The sequence below is a fragment of the Mesoplodon mirus genome (assembly GCF_964341445.2).
Source record: "Mesoplodon mirus genome assembly, contig: HAP1_SCAFFOLD_708, whole genome shotgun sequence".
NCBI classification, from domain to species: Eukaryota; Metazoa; Chordata; class Mammalia; order Artiodactyla; family Ziphiidae; genus Mesoplodon; species Mesoplodon mirus.
In genome coordinates, this window is record NW_028295325.1 from 9,837 (window position 1) to 30,146 (window position 20,310).

Genomic DNA, 20,310 nt, shown 5'->3' on the forward strand with positions numbered 1-20,310 from the left:
ATAAAATGATGTACACATATATGGCAACAACCCACAAAATTACATGTCATTATTATAGAAGTGGACAGAATCCTAAAATACATGTAGAACCACCTCAAGTAGATAAAACAATCTTGAGAGCAAAGAGCAATTATGGAGATTATCACTTCCTGAACTCAAAACACATAACAATGCCACAGTAGTCAAAACAGTCTGCTACTGGCATCAAGACAATGAGATAGACCAATGAAATATAATAGAGAGACCCCAAATAAACGCACATATATATGGCCAACTGATCTTGGCCAAGGTTCTAAGATTACCAAGTGAAGAAAGGATAGTCTCTCATAAAATTCACCAGTCACTCATTTAGGTTTATATACAAAGGAGATAAAACAAGAATGTCCAAGAGATATCTACAATCTCATGTCCATTGCAGCATTATACACAATACACAACAAAGGAAAACTGCCTAGTGTCCATGGGAAGATGAATTAATAAAGAAAATGTGGTGGATACATACAGTGGAATGTCATTCAGTCTTTGAAAAAGAAGGAAATCCTGCCATTTGCAGCAACACGGAAGAACTTGGAGGACATTTGTAAGAGTGAAATAAGCCAGTCACAGAAGGTCAAAAACTGAAAGAAAACTCCGAGAAGCAGAGAGTAGAAGGGTGGTTCCAAGAGCTGGCAGGAGGTTGACATGGGAAGTCTCTGTTCAATGGTTAGAATGTGTTATTTGCAAAATGGAAAAGTTCTAGACACATGCTGTACAACAAGGTGCATGTAGTCAACAGGACTGACTGGACATTTCAAAACTTGTTAAGAAGTTGGATTTCATCGTATGTGTACTTTTACAACAATAAAATATACATATGTAAAATAAATACCAAGTGGAAAAAGGATAAAAAAGAAGAAAAATAAGGAAAGGGAGTCAACAGAGGGAAAGAAGAAAGGAGGAAGTGTCTCGAATGTACACAGGTATCAGGAGATAATGGGAGAGAAGCTCCTCTCCCCAGGCTTTAAAGAAGACATCTCTCCAGAGTTCACTCCAGCAAGAGGGGGATGTCCTTTCTCTTCCCCATTTAACCAGAAGCGCCAATAGCATCCTAAGTGTGGCCCAGGCTGTGCTCAGGTGTACACTTTTCCTTGATGTCTAAACCAGCCACCCCTGACTCCCCATGGCTCAGGTGCCCTTCCTGTATCTCCTTCCACTTCTCTAAAGCATTTCCCTCTTCAAGTCCAGGCCGAGTCTCCAATCCTGTCCTCACACGTGGGGTCCACTGGGCGGGTCTCTGAGTTCTTAAGAGCCTCCCTGTGAGTAGCAGGCACTGAATTGCACACCAGGGTTCCCCTCAGCACCATCAGGAAACTACGACGTAGGGATTGAGGATTTCTAGAACAACTTTACTCATAGACAGTCTCTTGGGTAAACAAGTGTCATTTTACAATCAAGCATTTTCAGTTTTTTCCTTGGTGGGGAAAATATTGACACATATAAGACAATCATATTCTATTAAAGTATGTATTTCTCAAAGGACTCACTATCGAAAAAATTTTTTTAAGTATAACTTTCCATGTTTTAATTGACTTTACTCCCAGACTTGTTTGCTTGCAAAAGCCTTCAGAAAATACCAAGAACCTACTTCATCTGTCAGTTTGCACAGCAACATGAGTGGAGATGCTCTTGTCACCCTGCTTGGTTTCTCGATCCCACCTTGCAAAGCACAACCTCCTCTCCACCATCCTGGGAAGGGAGCCAGTGCCCACCCTGAGCTTAATCCCTGGGGTAGATCTCTTGGTTCTGTCTTCACTGTATGCAGTGTTTCTTGCCCAGCACACAGAAACAGGGCCAGCATAAGTGATGGAAGACAGATTTTCCACAGGAGAAGGACATTTCTTTTCCTTAGCACAGAATCCGATAGTGAATATTAGCCTCAAAGGAGAAAGGTGGAGTGAATATCCTCCATCTACTCCTGGAGGCTCCTTATTTTTCGGACTCCTCCAGAACTCGGTGTGGCATGTGGGTACAAGCATGAGCTCCCTGCAGAAAGAGGGAGGCCTGCCTAGCACTAGGTGCTTTAGGTAAGGGGGGAGGACTCATTCCGAGGCTCTAATAGGAAACAGTTAGAATGAGGGAAGAGGCAGAGAGATGTATCATAACCATTCAGAATGATATCAGACCTACTAAGAGATGAGATTTCTTATTAAATTAAGTTGTAATTGACCCAGTAGTAGGCATGCTGAAACCCAGTTTTGTTCACTAAGAATCCAGCCATGGAGCAACTAAGCCCGTGCACCACAACTACTAAGCCTGTGCTCTAGAGCCCGCAAGTCAAGGCCAAGGTGTGGGGTATTGGAAAATTTGTACACTGCCTGTGGGAATGTAAAATGGTGCAGCTATTATGAAAAAGAGTATAGAGCTTCCTTATAAAATTATAAACAGAAATATCATATGATTCAGCAATCACAGTTCTGGGTATATAGCCAAAGAAAATTAAATCAGTATCACAATGAGATGTACTTAGATTCATTGCAGCATTCTCCAAAATAGCCTGGATATGCAAACAACTTCACAAAAGAAGAATGTGTCCTGTGCCTGAGCTAACCTTATGTACTTCAAGACAACTCTGTAAGTCTTTTAGCCCTTTGGAGAGGATGAAAGCAATATTACAGTTAAAAGTAACTTGAACCAATTCCCTTAGTCTGGAATACTGAAACAAAAGTTCTACAGCAGGGGAAGCCTCCTAAACACACAGCACCTGCCAGGGTTTACCCCAGCCTTGGAAGAACTGGGAAGGATAAGACCAAGGCAGGCCTGAGGAAAGGTCAGAGTGTAGGCAGGACGGGAGTGTGGGGAGAAGGGCAGTGCTGTCCGGATGGAGCAGTGGGTTTTAAGAAAAGCAGTGACCCTGGTTCCTGCTGCCCTGAGTCTTTGACCAGGGCCTGGTCAATCCCAGGAGACCAGTTTAGCAGGGCTGTGAGAGCCAGTGTGTGAAGTGAGCCCAGCAGCCCCTTCACACAGTACTCTAGAATTCCTGCCCGCCATGGAGGGTCTTTAGGGGCAGCTGGACGTGGAGCCCTCTCAAATGGAAGCATGTCCGCACATCAGCCTTGGGAGGTGCCGAGGCTGAAATGAGGAGACTGAGCACATGCAGTGATCCCAAAGCATGTGTTCTCTGACTCATCCACCTCTGGGAGCGCCCTTTCCATGAGGAATAAACAGTGAGGACAAAAGTAAGATGAAGCTACAAGTCCTGAAATGTAGAGGGAGAGTGTTCATGTCTCATCCACCACCTGACACTAACTATAATGACTTGTTCTCCAGTGTCAACTGACTATGAGAGTTTTGTTCCCACTAGGATATTGCCATCATACGTGAATGTAAAAAGGAAACCAAAATCCCTGGTGCAAAATACCCTCCAGATACCAAAGAGAAACGAACCTTTCATCTTTGGCAGTGAAAAAGCAATGAAAGAGCAGTCTTGTGAGAAAGAAAATTTCTGAATGGCAAAGCAAGAAAAGATGACTATAAGCACAGTACAGTCAAAGGACATGGACACAATAACTCTATTATAACATTAATTTGGAAAGAACAAATCAGAATTCTACACATATTTCCTTCTTCTTCCTGATTTCATATTCACCTTCCTTAGTTTCTAAAGAACCAGGTGGAACCTAAGTGTTCTAGGAATTGTCTCGCTTTAGATCCTACCTGAGAGTTTTTCCCTACGTGAATCGTCATCAGCATCGCTGCTATGTATGCTCTCCACGATCCATTCTGTACAAACACAACCATGAGCATAAAGTTATTATACAAGTTGACCCACCCATTTCTCCTACTCGACTTGCTGGCTCACACAGCATCCCCCTGGTCTTCCCTCCAGGTACTCAGACCACCCCTGTGCTCTGTGCAGACAGAATCCTTCAATAAGATATTGATCACAGTTGAAAATTGCAAATGAGGGAGAGATGCTGAGAAAATCACCTTTCGACCCCTCACTTCTATAGACCCATTTATAGCTTTCACCGTCAACCATACCAACCTGAAATTCCAGATGTTACAGACACACTTGAAACATGGCTAGTGTGACCAAGCAATGTGTGTTTTGTGCATTTTTTAATATAATGAGTTAATTATTGTTTGCACTAAATTAATTATAAATAGACACATTTGGTTAGTGGCTACCACACTGGAAAGCTCAGCTGTAAGAAATTCAAAGATGAGAAAGAGGCAACCAGCCACCCCTACCCTGGTTGTTCATCACTGCAGAAAATTTGATGGCCTGATCTGATCATTCGTATGTAGGTATATCTTGGGCTCTTGGACCCATGCCAAGCATTGGGAGAGTCCTTATGGACACTGAAATAGTACAGTCAACACTCAGATCCAAGAGGAATTCCCAGCAAGGGGCCCACTTGTAGACAGAGGTGAAGGGCATGGCCCAGTACACCTGAATTAGACATAATCAGAGTAGGTGGAGAGTGTAGTGAGGGATTTCACTCTCTGCATGAGTCCATCCTTCTCACCCCTGACTCTAGAAGACCTGAGGAAGGCAGTGGAAAAGGCCCCATAGGAGGTAAAAAATTTGTATACTGAAAACTACAGGACATTGCGGAAAGAAATTAAAGAAGAGACAAGTAATTGGAATGACATACCATGTTCGTAGACTGGATTATTAAATACTGTTGGCATTTCTATACTACATAAATTGATGTACACATATATCGCAACAACCCACAATATTCCATGTCATTCTTATAGAAGTGGTCAGAATCCTAAAATACATATGGAACCCCACCCAAGTAGATAAAATAATTTTGAGAGCAAAGAGCAATGATGGAGATTAACACTTCCTGAACTCAAAACACAAAACAATGCCACAGTAGTCAAAACAGTCTGCTACTGGCATCAAGACAGTGAGATAGACCAATGAAATATAAGAGAGAGACCCCAAATAAACGCACATATATATGGCCAACTGACCTTGGCCAAGGTTCTAAGGTTACCAAGTGAAGAAAGGATAGTATCTTCAACAATCAACAGAATGAAAAGGCAACCTATAGGATGGGAGGAAATATGTGTAAACTTTGTATCTGAATAAGGGACCAATATCCAGAATATATAAGAAACTACTACAAGTCAATTTCAAAAAAACAGCAGGCAAATAACTGAGTTTCAAAATGGGTAAAAAGCTTCACTAGACATTTCTCCATAAAGACATACAAGTGGTCAATCTACATATGAAAATTTGCTCAACATCGCTAAGCATCAGGGAAATAGAAATCAAGCCACAAGGAGATATCACTCACACCTGTTAGGATGTGTATTATAAAAAGACAATTAGGGCTTCCCTGGTGGCACAGTGGTTGAGAGTCTGCCTCCTGATACAGGGGACACGTGTTTGTGCCCCGGTCTGGGAGGAACCCACATGCCACTGAGCGGCTGGGCCCATGAGCCATGGCTGCTGAGTCTTTGCGTTTGGAGCCTGTGCTCCGCAACGGGAGAGCCCACAACAATGAGAGGCCCATGTACTGCAAAAAAAAAAAAAAAAAAAAAGGTAAGAAAATTAATGGATGCTGGCAAAGATGTGAAGAAGTGGAACTTCTGTACCCTGTTTTGTACCCTGTAGTAATGTAAAATGGTGTAGCCATTATGGAAAACAGAATGGAGGTCCCCCAAAAATTATTAAGAGAACTCTCATAAAATCCACCAGTCACTCATTTAGGTTTATATACAAAGGAGATAAAGCAAGAATGTCCAAGAGATATCTACAATCTCATGTCCATTGCAGCATTATACACAATACACAACAAAGGAAATCTGCCTAGTGTCCATGGGAAGATGAATTAATAAAGAAAATGTGGTGGATACATACAGTGGAATGTCATTCAGTCTTTGAAAAAGAAGGAAATCCTGCCATTTGCAGAAACACGAAAGAACTTGGGGACATTTGTAAGAGTGAAAAGAGCCAGTCACAGAAGGTCAAAACTTGAAAGAAAACTCCGAGAAGCAGAGAGTAGAAGGGTGGTTCCAAGATCTGGCAGGAGGTTGACATGGGAAGTCTCTGTTCAATGGTTAGCATGTGTTATTTGCAAAATGGAAAAGTTCTAGACACATGCTGTACAACAAGGTGCATGTAGTCAACAGGACTGCCTGAACATTTGAAAACTTTTTTAGACGTTGGATTTCATTGTATGTGTAATTTACAACAAAAAATATACATATGTAAAATAAATACAAAGTGCAAAAAGGGGAAAAAAGAAGAAAAATAAGGAAAGGGAGTCAACAGAGGAAAAGAAGAAAGCAGGAAGGGTCTCGAATGTACACAGGTATCAGGAGATAATGGGAGAGAAGCTCCTCTCCCCAGGCTTTACAGAAGACATCTCTCCAGAGTTCACTCCAGCAAGAGGGGGATGTCCTTCCTCTTCCCCATTCAACCAGAAGTGCCAATAGCATCCTAAGTGTGGCCCAGGCTGTGCTCAGGTGTACACTTTTCCTTGATGTCTAAACCAGGCACCCCTGACTCCCCATGGCTCAGGTGCCCTTCCTGTATCTCCTTCCACTTCTCTAAAGCATTTCCCTCTTCAAGTCCAGCACAAGTCTCCAATTCTGTCCTCACACGTGGGGTACACGGAGCGGGTCTCTGAGTTCTTAAGAGCCTCCGTGTGAGTAGCAGGCACTGAATCGCACACCAGGGTTCCCCTCAGCACCATCAGGAAACTCCGACCTAGAGATTGAGGATTTCTAGAACAACTTTACTCATACACAGTCACTTGGGTAAACAAGTGACATTTTACAATCAAGCATTTTCAGTTTTTTCTTTGGTGGGGAAAATATTGACACAAATAAGGCAATCATATTCTATTAAATTACGTATTTCTCAAAGGACTCACTATCGAAAAAAAAATTTTAAGTATAACTTTCCATGTTTTAATTGACTTTACTCCCATACTTGTTTGCTTGCAAAAGCCTTCAGAAAATACCAAGAACCTACTTCATCTGTCAGTTTGCACAGCAACATGAGTGGAGATGCTCGTGTCACCCTGCTTGGTTTCTCTGTCCCACCTTGCAAAGCACAACATCCTCTCCGCCACCCTGGGAAGGGAGCCAGTGCCCACCCTGAACTCAATCCCTGGGGTAGATCTCTTGGTTCTGTCTTCACTGTATGCAGTGTTACTTGCCCAGCACACAGAAACACGGCCGGCACAAATGATGGAAGACAGATTTCCCACATGAGAAGGACATTTCGTTTCCTTAGCACAGAATCCGATAGTGAATATTAGCCTCAAAGGAGAAAGGTGGAGTGAATTTCCTCCATCTACTCCTGGAATCCCCTGCTTTCTCGGACTCCTCCAGAACTGGGTGTGGCATGTGGGTACATACATGGGCTCCCTGCAAAAAGAAGAGGTCTTCCTAGCACTAGGTGCTTCAGGTAAGGGGGGAGGACTCATCCCGATGCTCTAATAGGAAACAGTTAGAATGAGGGAAGTGGCAGAGAGATGTATCATAACCATTCAGAATGCTATGAGACCTACTAAGAGATGAGATTTCTTATTAAATGAAGTTGTGATTGACCCAGTAGTAGGGATTCTTAAACCCAGGTTATTCACTAAGAATCCAGCCATGGAGCAACTAAGTCCGTGCACCACAACTACTAAGCCTGTGCTCTAGAGCCCACAATTCACAACTACTGAGCCCACGTGCCACAAATATTGAAGCCCATGAACCTAGAGCCTGTGCTGTGGAACAACAGAAGCTACCGAAAGGAGAAGCCCGCACACTGCAAAGAAGACCCAACACAGCCAAAAGAAAAAAAAAAGAATCCAGTAAACATTTGCCTGGGTTGTGATAGGATTTGTTTTCCAGGTTAAATGAGGCTCACTTGGTATAAAATCAATGCACACCCTGAAAGTGTACAGTTTATTTACTTTTATATCCATACCCATTCATGATGCAGTGGTAATGGGAATATTTTTTAGAAAGTTGGCACCAGTAACAGTGATGTTTATGGGAACATAAATCAAGGGAAACACAACACAAAAAGTTCACATACACAGAGAATCATACCACTCATTTCACATACAGACACACCCAGTCTCATGCACACAAACCTACACCACCTAACCGTAATACAGCTTCTTCCTGGGAATACAGTAATTGGTCACATTACTTGTAAATCACTTTCTATCACCAGGACCCCTACTCTCATTCCCAGCATAAATTTGGAATCAGTTTGCCCTCTACACTAAGACCAGCAAGAATGTCCCACTTTCTCATCTTCAAAGTTCTTTCTCCACAAGTGACTGATTCCAGAATACATACTGTTTTCATGTTCTGTGAAGGCCACCTGCAATTACAGAAGAGAAAACACTATGAGGATAAGATCACAGTGATGCTCAGGTCTTTTGTTCATTTGCTGACAGTAGAAAACCTCATAAGAAACAGTGGTCCAGGGAACCCAGCAAGGGTTATCAGAGCAAACCTACTCAGGCTGAAACGCAAGAACTTTGCTGGGAGGATGGAACTTCCCAGTCCATTTAGGTTGGAAATTACAGAATTCTTTGCCTAGAGGAAAAATCGCTGCAGGAGAGAGAGCTCCGTACTCTACCAGCTGTAATGGATGCTGTCAATTTTAATGTTCTGTGGAATCAGGCACCATGAGTTGGTAATAGACTCACAGTCCACATTCACCCAACCAAGGGAATTGTATGTATCTGGAAGGAATACCCTCAAATATACATAACTCAATTCTATTGAAAGAGAAATAAAGCAATATTTCTATCTCAGACCAGAAAAAATCCAGCTTACCTTGATTTTCCACGGAGGCTTTTCTTCTGTCCTATCACGGTACAGGTCATCCACCACATCCTCAGGGAGACCTGGAGGGACACAGAGTAACTGTCAGGACACTGGTGATGCGGCTCAGGAATTACTCAGGGGCTTTCTTCTCGATGAGGACATGGGGTGGTGTGTAGGGATGTGGGAGGTTAGTAAGTGTGGGCTGAGCTGGTGTTGGGCCATCCTCTTTGGGGGATGAAGGAAGGCAAAGGACAAGAGGAAGGAAATGAAAACCGAGCTGTGGCTTTCTAGCTAAGGGGAGCCAAATCAGAAGGGAAGGGTCGATCTAAAAAATGGTAAACACTAAAATGCATGCTCTGTTTCAATGACACAGACCCATGACCCATCCTGTCTCTTTTGAGTTTCTGCTAAATTGCCACTGTCTCTTGATTTTTCCCAGATCACTCTTTCCCCAGCATCCACAACGCCATCTACTGCATTTGTCATGTCTTCTATTGTATAATATTTTATACTTGATTAATAGCAACCTCCATTAAAGGACTGAATTCAATCCTAGAGAAAATATGCTATATTTATTCACTAATCACTTGTCTTAAAGAAAATCAAATACACAAGATTTGACAAAACTGAAATCCTACCCTTTAGATACAGCCACTATCAATCGTATCATATTTTTCTCCCAGTCTTTGTTTTCTATACAATGTATGTATGCCCACTGAGTCAGGGGCTGCCCATGCTCTAGGCAGCTTTTCCATATGTGGGACACTTCGTTATGAAGAGGGAGCAAAGACTTAGCACAGCCTGTCTCTAACCCAGTTGTGCAGGAGAAGTGTACAGGCTAACAGTCAGGTTCCACTTTGAGTCCTTGGGTGTGGGCTACAGTAATTGACCAATGCTAAGGCTTATGGTAATGTTATCCAATACAATAAAATAGCTCCCTGATTCTTATCTGCTTTTGGCCTTGTTTAAGCAATGACAACAGCACTGACAGATATGACCTGTACTGTATACATGGGGTCTCACACCTCTCAGAACCTGTGAGCTGACCAGGAGAATGCAGGTCCTGAGGTGAATTTCACATTAATGACTGTGCCAAAGTCAACTGATAAGTCCACCCATAGCTGCCCTGGATTCTGTGATCATTAAGGCCACCTGATGGGCAAGGTCTGGACCTTTGGAGATGCTAGGACTTCCAGCCAAGGATACGGATGCAGGGACTCCCTTGCTCCATGACTGAGGATCCCTTGGCTGAGTGGTAAGTGCAGGTCAGGGATCCAGAGCATCCATATTGGGACACACCCCTGGGTTCTCAGTTTGGCTTTTCCACTTAGGAGGTCAAGAGCTTAGAACATTTATCTCTGCAACATCTCCTTCTGAGGAAAAGGAATATTAACCAAATCTGGACAACAGCTGTGTTGAGGGAAGAATATGCAAACAACTTCACAAAACAAGTAAGAGTCCTGTGCCTGCGCTAACCTTAGGGACTTCAAAACAACTGCATAAGTCTCTTAGCCCCTTAGAGAGGATGAAAGCAATATTAGAATTAAAAGTAACTTGTCCCAATTCCCTTTGTCTGGAATACTGAAACAAAATTCTACAGCAGAAGAAGCCTCATAAACACACAGCACCTGCCAGAGTTTACCCCAGACTTGGAAGAACTGGGAAGGATAACAGCAAGGCAGGCCTGAGGAAAGGTCAGAGGGTAGGCAGGACTGAGGTGTGGGGAGCATGGGCAGGGCTGTCCGGATGGAGCAGTGGGTTGTAAGAAGAGCAGTGACCCTGGGTCCTGCTGCCCTGAGTCTCTGTCCTGGGCCTGGTCAACGCCAGGAGGCCAGGTCAGCAGGGCTGTCAAAGCAAGTGTGTGAAGCGTGCCGAGCAGCCCATTCACACAGTCCTCTAGAATTCCTGCCAGCCATGAAGGGTCTTTAGGGGCAGGTGGAAGTGGACCCCTCTCAAATGGAAGCATGAGAACACATCAGCCTTGGTGAAGTTCATAGTCTGAGATGAGCTCAAGGAGACTGAACACATGCAGTGATCCCAGAGCACGTGTTCTGTGACTCATCCATCTCTGGGACTGTCTTTTACAAGAGGAACAAACAGTGAGGACAAAACATGAGGTGAAGCCACAAGTCCTAAAAGTGCAGAGGGAGACAGTTCACTTCTCATCCACCACCTCACCCTTTCTAGAAGAACTTGGTCTCAAGTTTCAAGGGCCCATGAGAGTTTTGACCCACAGGTTCTGTCCATCATAGGTCAATATGCAAAAGAAAACAAACTCTCCTGTGCACAATACCCTAGATGTGCTAACCAGAAAACAAACTTCCATATTAGGCAGTGACAAGCTCAAGAAAGAGCAGCTCATGTGCAAAAGATCATTTTTCATGAGCAAACCAAGAAAAGGTTATTATAGGGCACTGTCACGTCTAAGGACACAATTTCTCTCTATTGTATCATTAAAATATGAAAAAAACAAGCCAGAACTCTACACATATTTTATTCTTCTTTCCGATTTCATATCCACCTTCCTCAGTCTCCAAAGCAGGAGATATAACCCTAAAGTTCCAGGAACACTCTGCCATTAGATCCTACCTAAGTGTTGTTCTTACCTGTATCCTTTTCCTTATCACGGCCACAAATGCTATCCAAAGTCGATACTGTAGAAACACGAACATGAATTTACAAGTCTTATGGATACAGTAAAATGTGACTAATGTGACTGAGTAATTGGATATTTTATTGGTTTTCTTTTAATACACTGAGTTAATCATTGATTGAATGAAATAAATTATAACAGGCACAACTAGCTAGTGGCTACCACACTGTAACACACATCTCTCTCTCTCTCTCTCTCTCTCTCTCTCTCTCTCCATATATATATATATATATATATATATATATAAAATATATGGAGGATGTTACCACTGCTCCCCTGATTATTCCCCTCTGTATGGTCTACCCATTCAAGATGGCTGTTTGCTGATGGTTTACGAAATGAAAAACTTCTGCCCTATGAAGGTACATAGCCCAAGGGGGTAAGAGGGATGCGTCCCTCTGCTGGTTTCCCTGGTAACCGATGAGCCCAACTGCTGTCAATTCCCCCTTTAACTAGTAGCCTGCCTATTCCGCCCAGAGAGAAGAATGCTCCTACTGCTGCTGCTGCGTTCTGCCTGCCATCACCTATCTACAGTGGGATGTCTCTCCAGGACCACTTTGCTTCTGACGAGAAAGATCTCCCATTTATTAAACCATGAATGTCTCTGTCCCTGAATCCGGGCTCTTTCTTTAGCCCTGAGGCTGAGCAAGTACAGGGCTTGCAGGCGTGAGGTGCAGCCCAACACCTTCTGCAGGGCAGTTTGCTGGCCAGGTTTGATGATTCATTTGTAGGTGTTTCCTAGTCTCATGCACACTTGCCAGGCACTCATGAGACCTTGGGGACACTGAAACAGTAATGTCAACACCCAGATCCTAGAGGAATTCCCGACAGATGTTCCACTTGAGGGGAGAGGTAATGAGCATGGCCCAGTGCACCTGTGCTAGTCATAATCAGTGAGCAGGTGCAGAAGGGAGGGAGGGACATTCACTCACTTCATGCGGCCAGCTTTCTCACCACTGCCTCTGAAACATCCAGGGAAGGAAGGGACAAAATGCCCTTAGAAGGTAAATGGCCTGTACACTGAAAATTACAAACCACTGTTGAAAGTATTAAACAAGGAACAAAAAATTGAAATGATATATCATATTCATAGACAAGAGATTTATTATTGTTGACATTTCTACACTACACAAATGTAAGTATAAATTCATTGTAATACCTATCAAGATCCCAATGTCATTTTCAAAGAAATAAAAAAAAAAGATCCTAAAATATATATGGAACCACTAAGGACTCCAAACAGACAAAACAATCCTGAGAACGAAGAACATAGACTGAGGCTTCTCACTTCCTGACTTCAAAACACATTACAAAGCCACAGGAATCAAAACTGTATGGTACTGACATAGAAACAGATACATTGCCCTAAAGACCAGAATAAATAACCCCCAAGAAAACTCATAGATACATGGCCAAATGAAATTCACCAAGCTTCTAAGACAACAAATAGGGAAAGTATAGTTTTTTCAACAGTCAATAGGATGAAAATATAACTTACAGAAAGATTACAAACATATATCAGAAAAGGAGCTAATGTCCAAAACATATAAGAAAAACACTACAAATCAAATGCAACCTAAGTTAAAAAATTAAAAAGGGCAAATAAATGGGTTCAGAAATGTGCAAAGACTTAAATAAGACATTTCCTGAAAAAGACATACAAATGGCTAACAAATATAGGAAAAGGTTCTCAACCTCACTAATCATCAGGGCAATGCAAATCAACACCTCATACCTGTTAGGCTGTGTATTATAAAGAAAAAAATTAACAGTTTAAGGCCAAGATGTGGGGAATTGGAAACTTTGTACACTGCTGGTGGGAATGTAAAATGGTGCCGCTATTATGAAAAAGAGTATGGGCGTTCCTTTTAAAATTATAAACAGAAATATCATATGATTCAGCAATCACATTTCTGGGTATATAGCCAAAGGAAATTAAATCAGTATCACAATGAGATGAAGTTAGGTTCATTGCAGCATTCTCCACAATAGCCTAGATATGCAACCAACTTCACAAAACAAGTAAGTGTCCTGTGCCTGAGCTAACCTTAGGTACTTCAAAACAACTCCGTAAGTCACTTAGCCCCTTAGAGAGGATGAAAGCAATATTAGAGCTAAAAGTAACTTGTCCCAATTCCCTTAGTCTGGAATATTGAAACAAAAGTTCTACAGCAGGGGAAGCCTCCTAAACACACAGCACCTGCCAGGGTTTACCCCAGCCTTGGAAGAACTGGGAAGGATAAGACCAAGGCAGGCCTGAGGAAAGGTGAGAGGACTGGAGCAGGACTGGAGTGTGGGGAGTAGGGGCAGGGATGTCCGGATGGAGCAGTGGGTTTTAAGAAGAGCAGTGACCCAGGGTCCTGCTGCCCTGAGTCTCTGTCCTGGGCCTGGTGAATTCCTGGAGACCAGGTTACCAGGGCTGTGAGAGCCAGTGTGTGAAGCGAGCCCAGCAGCCCCTTCACACAGTCCTCTAGAATTCCTTCTGGGCATGAAGGGTCTTTAGGGGCAGCTGGATGTGGAGCCCTCTCAAATGGAAGCATGTCAGCACATCAGCCTTGGGAGGTGCTGAGGCTGAAATGAGGAGACTGAGCACATGCAGTGATCCCAAAGCATGTGTTCTGTGACTCATCCACCTCTGGGAGCGCACTTTCTATGAGGAATAAAGAGTGAGGACAAAAGAAAGGTGAAGCTACAAGTCCTGAAAGTGTAGAGGAAGAGAGTTCAAGTCTCATCCACCACCTGACACTCACTATAAGAACTTGTTCTCCAGTGTCAAGTGACTATGAGAGTTTTGTTCCCACTAGGATATGGCCATCATACGTGAATGTAAAAAGGAAACCAAAATCCTGGTGCAAAATACCCTCCCAGTATCAAACAGAAATGAACCTTTCATCTTTGGCAGTGAAAAAGCAATGAAAGAGTAGTCTTGTGAGAAAGAAAATTTCTGAATTGAAAAGCAAGAAAAGATGACTATAAGCACAGTACAGTCAAAGGACATGGACACCATAACTCTATTATACCATTAAAATTTGGAAAGAACAAATCAGAATTCTACACATATTTCCTTCTTCTTCCTGATTTCATATTCACCTTCCTTAGTTTCTAAAGAACCGGGTGGAAACCAAGTGTTCTAGGAATTGTCTCGCTTTAGATCCTACCTGAGAGTTGTTCCCTACCTGAATCGTCATCAAAATCGCTGCTATGTATGCTCTCCACGATCCATTCTGTACAAACACAACCATGAGCATAAAGTTATTATACAAGTTGACCCACCCATTTCTCCTACTCGACTTGCTGGCTCACACAGCATCCCCCTGGTCTTCCCTCCAGGTTCTCAGACCTCCCTCCCCTGTGCTCTGTGCAGACAGAGTCCTTCAATAAGATATTGATCACAGTTGAAAATTGCAAATGAGGGAGAGATGCTGAGAAAATCACCTTTCGACCCCTCACTTCTATAGACACATTTATAGCTTTCACCGTCAACCTTACCAACCTGAAATTCCAGATGTTACAGACACACTTGAAACATGGCTAGTGTGACCAAGCAGTTGTGTGTTTTGTGTATTTTTTAATAGAAAGATTTAATTATTGTTTGAACTAAATTAATTATAAATAGACACATTTGGTTAGTGGCTACCACACTGGAAAGCTCAGCTCTAAGAAATCCAAAGATGAGAAAGAGGCAACCAGCCACCCCTCCCCTCGTTGTTCTTTACTGCAGAAAATTTGATGGCCTGATCTGATCATTCGTATGTAGGTATATCTTGGGCTCTTGGACCCACACCAGGCATTGCGAGAGTCCTTGTGGACACTGAAATACTACAGTCAACACTCAGATCCAAGAGGAATTCCCAGCAAGGGGCCCACTTGTAGACAGAGGTGAAGGGCATGGCCCAGTACACCTGTATTAGACATAATCAGAGAGTAGGTGCAGAGGGGAGGGTGGGATTTCACTCTTTCCATGAGTACATCCTTCTCACACCTGACTCTAGAAGACCTGAGGAAGGCAGTAGAAAAGGCCCCATAGGAGGTGAAAAATTTGTATACTGAAAACTACAGGACATTGTGGAAAGAAATTAAAGAAGAGACAAGTAATTGGAATGACATACCATGTTCATAGACTGGATTATTAAATACTGTTGGCATTTCTGTACTACATAAAGTGATGTACACATATATCTCAACAACCCACAAAATTCCATGTCATTATTATAGAAGTGGACAGTATCCTAACATACATGTGGAACCACCCCAAGTAGATAAAAAAATCTTGAGAGCAAAGAGCAATGATGGAGATGAACACTTCCTGAACTCAAAACACATAACAATGCCACAGTAGTCAAAACAGTCTGCTACTGGCATCAAGACAGTGAGATAGACCAATGAAATATAATAGAGAGACCCCAAATAAACACACATATATATGGCCAACTGATCTTTGCCAAGGTTCTAAGATTACCAAGCGAAGAAAGGATAGTGTGTTCAACAATCAACAGCATGAAAAGGCAACCTATAGGATGGGTGGAAATATGTGTAAACCTTGTATCTGAATAAGGCACCAATATCCAGAATATATAAGAGACTAATACAAGTCAATTTCAGAAAAACAGCAGGCAAATAACTGAGCTTAAACATGGGTAAAAAATGTGCTTCCCTGGTGGTGCAGTGGTTGGGAGTCCGCCTGCCGATGCAGGGTACGTGGGTTCGTCCCCCAGCCCGGGAGGATCGTGCATGCTGCGGAGCGGCTGGGCCCGCGAGCCATGGCCGATGGGCCTGCACGTCCGGAGCCTTTTCTCCGCAATGGGAGAGACCACAACAGTGAGAGGCCCGTGTACCACCAAAAAAAAAAAAAAAAAATGGGTAAAAAGCTTCACTAGGAATTTCTCCATAAACACATACAAGTGGTCAATCTACATATGAAAATTTGCTCAACATTGCTAAAAATCAGGGAAATGGAAATCAAGCCACAAGGAGATATCACTCACACCTCTTAGGATGTGTATTATAAAAAGACAATTAGGGCTTCCCTGGTGGCACAGTGGTTGAAAGTCCGCCTGCCGATGCAAGGGACACATGTTCGTGCCCCGGTCTGGGAGGATCCCACATGCCGCTGCGCGGCTGGGCTCATGAGCCATGGCCGCTGAGCCGGTGCGTTTGGAGCCTGTGCTCCACAACGGGAGAGCCCACAACAATGAGAGGCCCGTGTACTGCAAAAAAAAAAGAAAAAAAGAAAAGAAAAGAAAAGAAAAGAAAAGAAAGAAAATTAATGGATGCTGGCAAAGATGTGAAGAAGTGGAACTTCTGTACCCTGTTTTGTACCCTGTAGTAATGTAAAATGGTGTAGCCATTATGGAAAACAGAATGGAGGTCCCCCAAAAATTATTAAGAGAACTCTCATAAAATCCAGCAATCACTCATTTAGGTTTATATACAAAGGAGATAAAACAAGAATGTCCAAGAGATATCTACAATCTCATGTCCATTGCAGCATTATACACAATACACAACATAGGAAAACTGCCTAGTGTCCATGGGAAGATGAATTAATAAAGAAAATGTGGTGTATACATACAGTGGAATGTCATTCAGTCTTTGAAAAAGAAGGAAATCCTGCCATTTGCAGAAACACGAAAGAACTTGGGGACATTTGTAAGATTGAAATAAGCCAGTCACAGAAGGTCAAAAACTGAAAGAAAACACCGAGAAGCAGAGAATAGAAGGGTGGTTCCAAGAGCTGGCAGGAGGTTGACATGGGGAGTCTCCGTTCAATGGTTAGCATGTGTTATTTGCAAAATGGAAAAGTTCTAGACACATGCTGTACAACAAGGTGTATGTAGACAACAGGACTGACTGGACATTTGAAAACTTGTTTAGACGTTGGATTTCATTGTATGTGTAATTTACAACAAAAAATATACATATGTAAAATAAATACAAAGTGCAAAAAGGGGAAAAAAGAAGAAAAATAAGGAAAGGGAGTCAACAGAGGGAAAGAAGAAAGGAGGAAGGGTCTCGAATGTACACAATCAGGAGATAATGGGAGAGAAGCTCCTCTCCCCAGGCTTTAAAGAAGACATCTCTCCAGAGTTCACTCCAGCAATAGTGGGATGTCCTTTCTCTTCCCCATTTAACCAGAAGCGCCAATAGCAACCTAAGTGTGGCCCAGGCTGTGCTCAGGTGTACACTTTTCCTTGATGTCTAAACCAGCCACCCCTGACTCCCCATGGCTCAGGTGCCCTTCCTGTATCTCCTTCCACTTCTCTAAAGCATTTCCCTCTTCAAGTCCAGGCCAACCCTCCAATTCTGTCCTCACACGTAGGGTCCACGGAGCGGGTCTCTGCGTTCTTAAGAGCCTCCCTGTGAGTAGCAGGCACTGAATCGCACAACAGGGTTCCCCTCAGCACCATCAGGAAACTACGACCTAGGGATTGAGTATTTCTAGAACAACTTTACTCATAGACAGTCTCTTGGGTAAACAAGTGACATTTTACAATCAAGTATTTTCAGTGTTTTCTTTGGTGGGGAAGATATTGACACATATAAGGCAATCATATTCTATTAAAGTATGTATTTCTCAAAGGACTCACTATCGAAAAAAAAATTTTAAGTATAACTTTCCATGTTTTAATTGACTTTACTCCCAGACTTGTTTGCTTGCAAAAGCCTTCAGAAAATACCAAGAACCTACTTCACCTGGCAGTTTGCCCAGCAACATGAGTGGAGATGCTCTTGTCACACTGCTTGGTTTCTCTGTCCCACCTTGCAAAGCACAACCTCCTCTCCGCCCTCCTGGGAAGGGAGCGAGTGCCCATCCTGAGCTCAATCCCTGGGGTAGATCTTTTGGTTCTGTCTTCACTGTATGCAGTGTTTCTAGCCCAGCACACAGAAACAGGGCTGGCACAAGTGATGGAAGACAGACTTTCCACAGGAGAAGGACATTTCGTTTCCTTAGCACAGAATCCGATAGTGAATATTAGCCTCAAAGGAGAAAGTTGGAGTGAATTTCCTCCATCTACTCCTGGAGGCTCCTTCTTTCTCGGACTCCTCCAGAACTGGGTGTGGCATGTGGGTACAAGCATGGGCTCCCTGCAAAAGGAAGGAGGCCTGCCTAGCACTAGGTACTTCAGGTAAGGGGGGAGGACTCATCCCGAGGCTCTAATAGGAAACAGTTAGAATGAGGGAAGTGGCAGAGAGAGGTATCATAACCATTCAGAATGCTATGAGACCTACTAAGAGATGAGATTTCTTATTAAATGAAGTTGTAATTGACCCAGTAGTAGGGAAGCTGAAACGCAGTTTTGTTCATTAAAAATCCAGCCATGGAGCAACTAAGTCCGTGCACCACAACTACTAAGCCTGTGCTCTAGAGCCCGCAAGTCACAACTACTGAGCCCACGTGCCACAACTATTGAAGCCCATGCGCCTAGAGTCCGTGCTCTGGAACAACAGAAGCCACCGAAATGAGAAGCCCGCGCAGGGCAACGAGGACCCAACACAGCTAAAAGAATAAAAAAATGAATCCAGTAAACATTTGCCTGGGTTGTGATAGGATTTGTTTTCTAGGTTAAATGAGGCTCAATTGGTATAAAATCAATGCACACACTGAAAGTGTACAGTTTATTTACTTTTATATCCATACCCATTCAAGATGCAGTGGTGATGGGAATATTTTCTAGAAAGTTGGCACCAGTAACAGTGATGTTTAGGGGAACATAAATCAATGGAAACACAACACAAAAAGTTCACATACACACACAGAATCATACCACTCATTTCACATACAGACACACCCAGTCTCATGCACACAAACATACACCACCTAAACATAATATAGCTTCTTCCTGGGACTATAGTAATTGGTTCCGTTACTTGTAAATCACTTTCTATCACCAGGACCCCTACTCTCATTCCCAGCACAAATTTGGAATCAGTTGGCCCTCTACACTAAAACCAGCAAGAATGTCCCACTTTCTCATCTTCAAAGTTCTTCCTCCCCAAGTGACTGATTCCAGAATACATACCGTTTTCACGTTCTGGGAAGGCCACCTGCAATTACAGAAGAGAAAACACTATGAGGATAAGATCACAGTGATGCTCAGGTCTTTTGTTCATTTGCTGACAGTAGAAAACCTCATAAGAAACAGTGGTCCAGGGAACCCAGCAAGGGTTATCAGAGCAAACCTACTCAGGCTGAAACGCAAGAACTTTGCTGGGAGGATGGAACTTCCAAGTCCATTTAGGTTGGAAATTACAGAATTCTTTTCCTAGAGGAAAAATCGCTGCAGGAGAGAGAGCTCCGTACTCTACAGGCTGTAATGGATGCTGTCAATTGTAATGTCCTGTGGAATCAGGCACCATGAGTTGGTAATAGACTCTCACTCCACATTCTCCCAACCAAGGGAATTGTATGTATCTGGAAGGAATACCCTCAAATATTCATAACTTAATTCTATTGAAAGAGAAATAAAGCAATATTTCTATCTCAGACCAAAAACAATCCAGCTACCTTGGGGATCCACGGAGGCTTTTCTTCTGTCCTATCACGGTGCAGGTCATCCGCCACATCCTCAGGGAGAGCTGGAGGGACACAGAGTAACTGTCAGGACACTGGTGATGCGGCTCAGGAATTACTCAGGGGCTTTCTTCTCGATGAGGACATGGGGTAGTGTGTATGGATGTGGGAGGTTAGTGAGTGTGGGCTGAGCTGTTGTTAGGCCATCCTCTTTGGGGAATGAAGGAAGGCAAAGGACAAGAGGAAGGAAATGAAAACCGAGCTTTGGCTTTCTAGCTAAGGGGAACCTCATCAGAAGGGAAGGGTCGATCTAAAAAATGGTAAACACTAAAATGCATGCTCTGTTTCAGTGACACAGACCCAT

General features: G+C 43.1%; 1 long non-coding RNA gene across 1 annotated transcript; it reads right to left on the minus strand.

The window, feature by feature from the left end:
* Positions 1–16,410: 16,410 nt before the first annotated feature.
* On the minus strand, positions 16,411–19,997 carry LOC309797547. The gene is made up of 3 exons (XR_014292698.1): positions 19,941–19,997; positions 19,456–19,480; positions 16,411–16,641 (listed from the first exon to the last, which is right to left on the minus strand). It is a non-coding gene; the product is annotated as an uncharacterized lncRNA (long non-coding RNA).
* Positions 19,998–20,310: the final 313 nt, after the last annotated feature.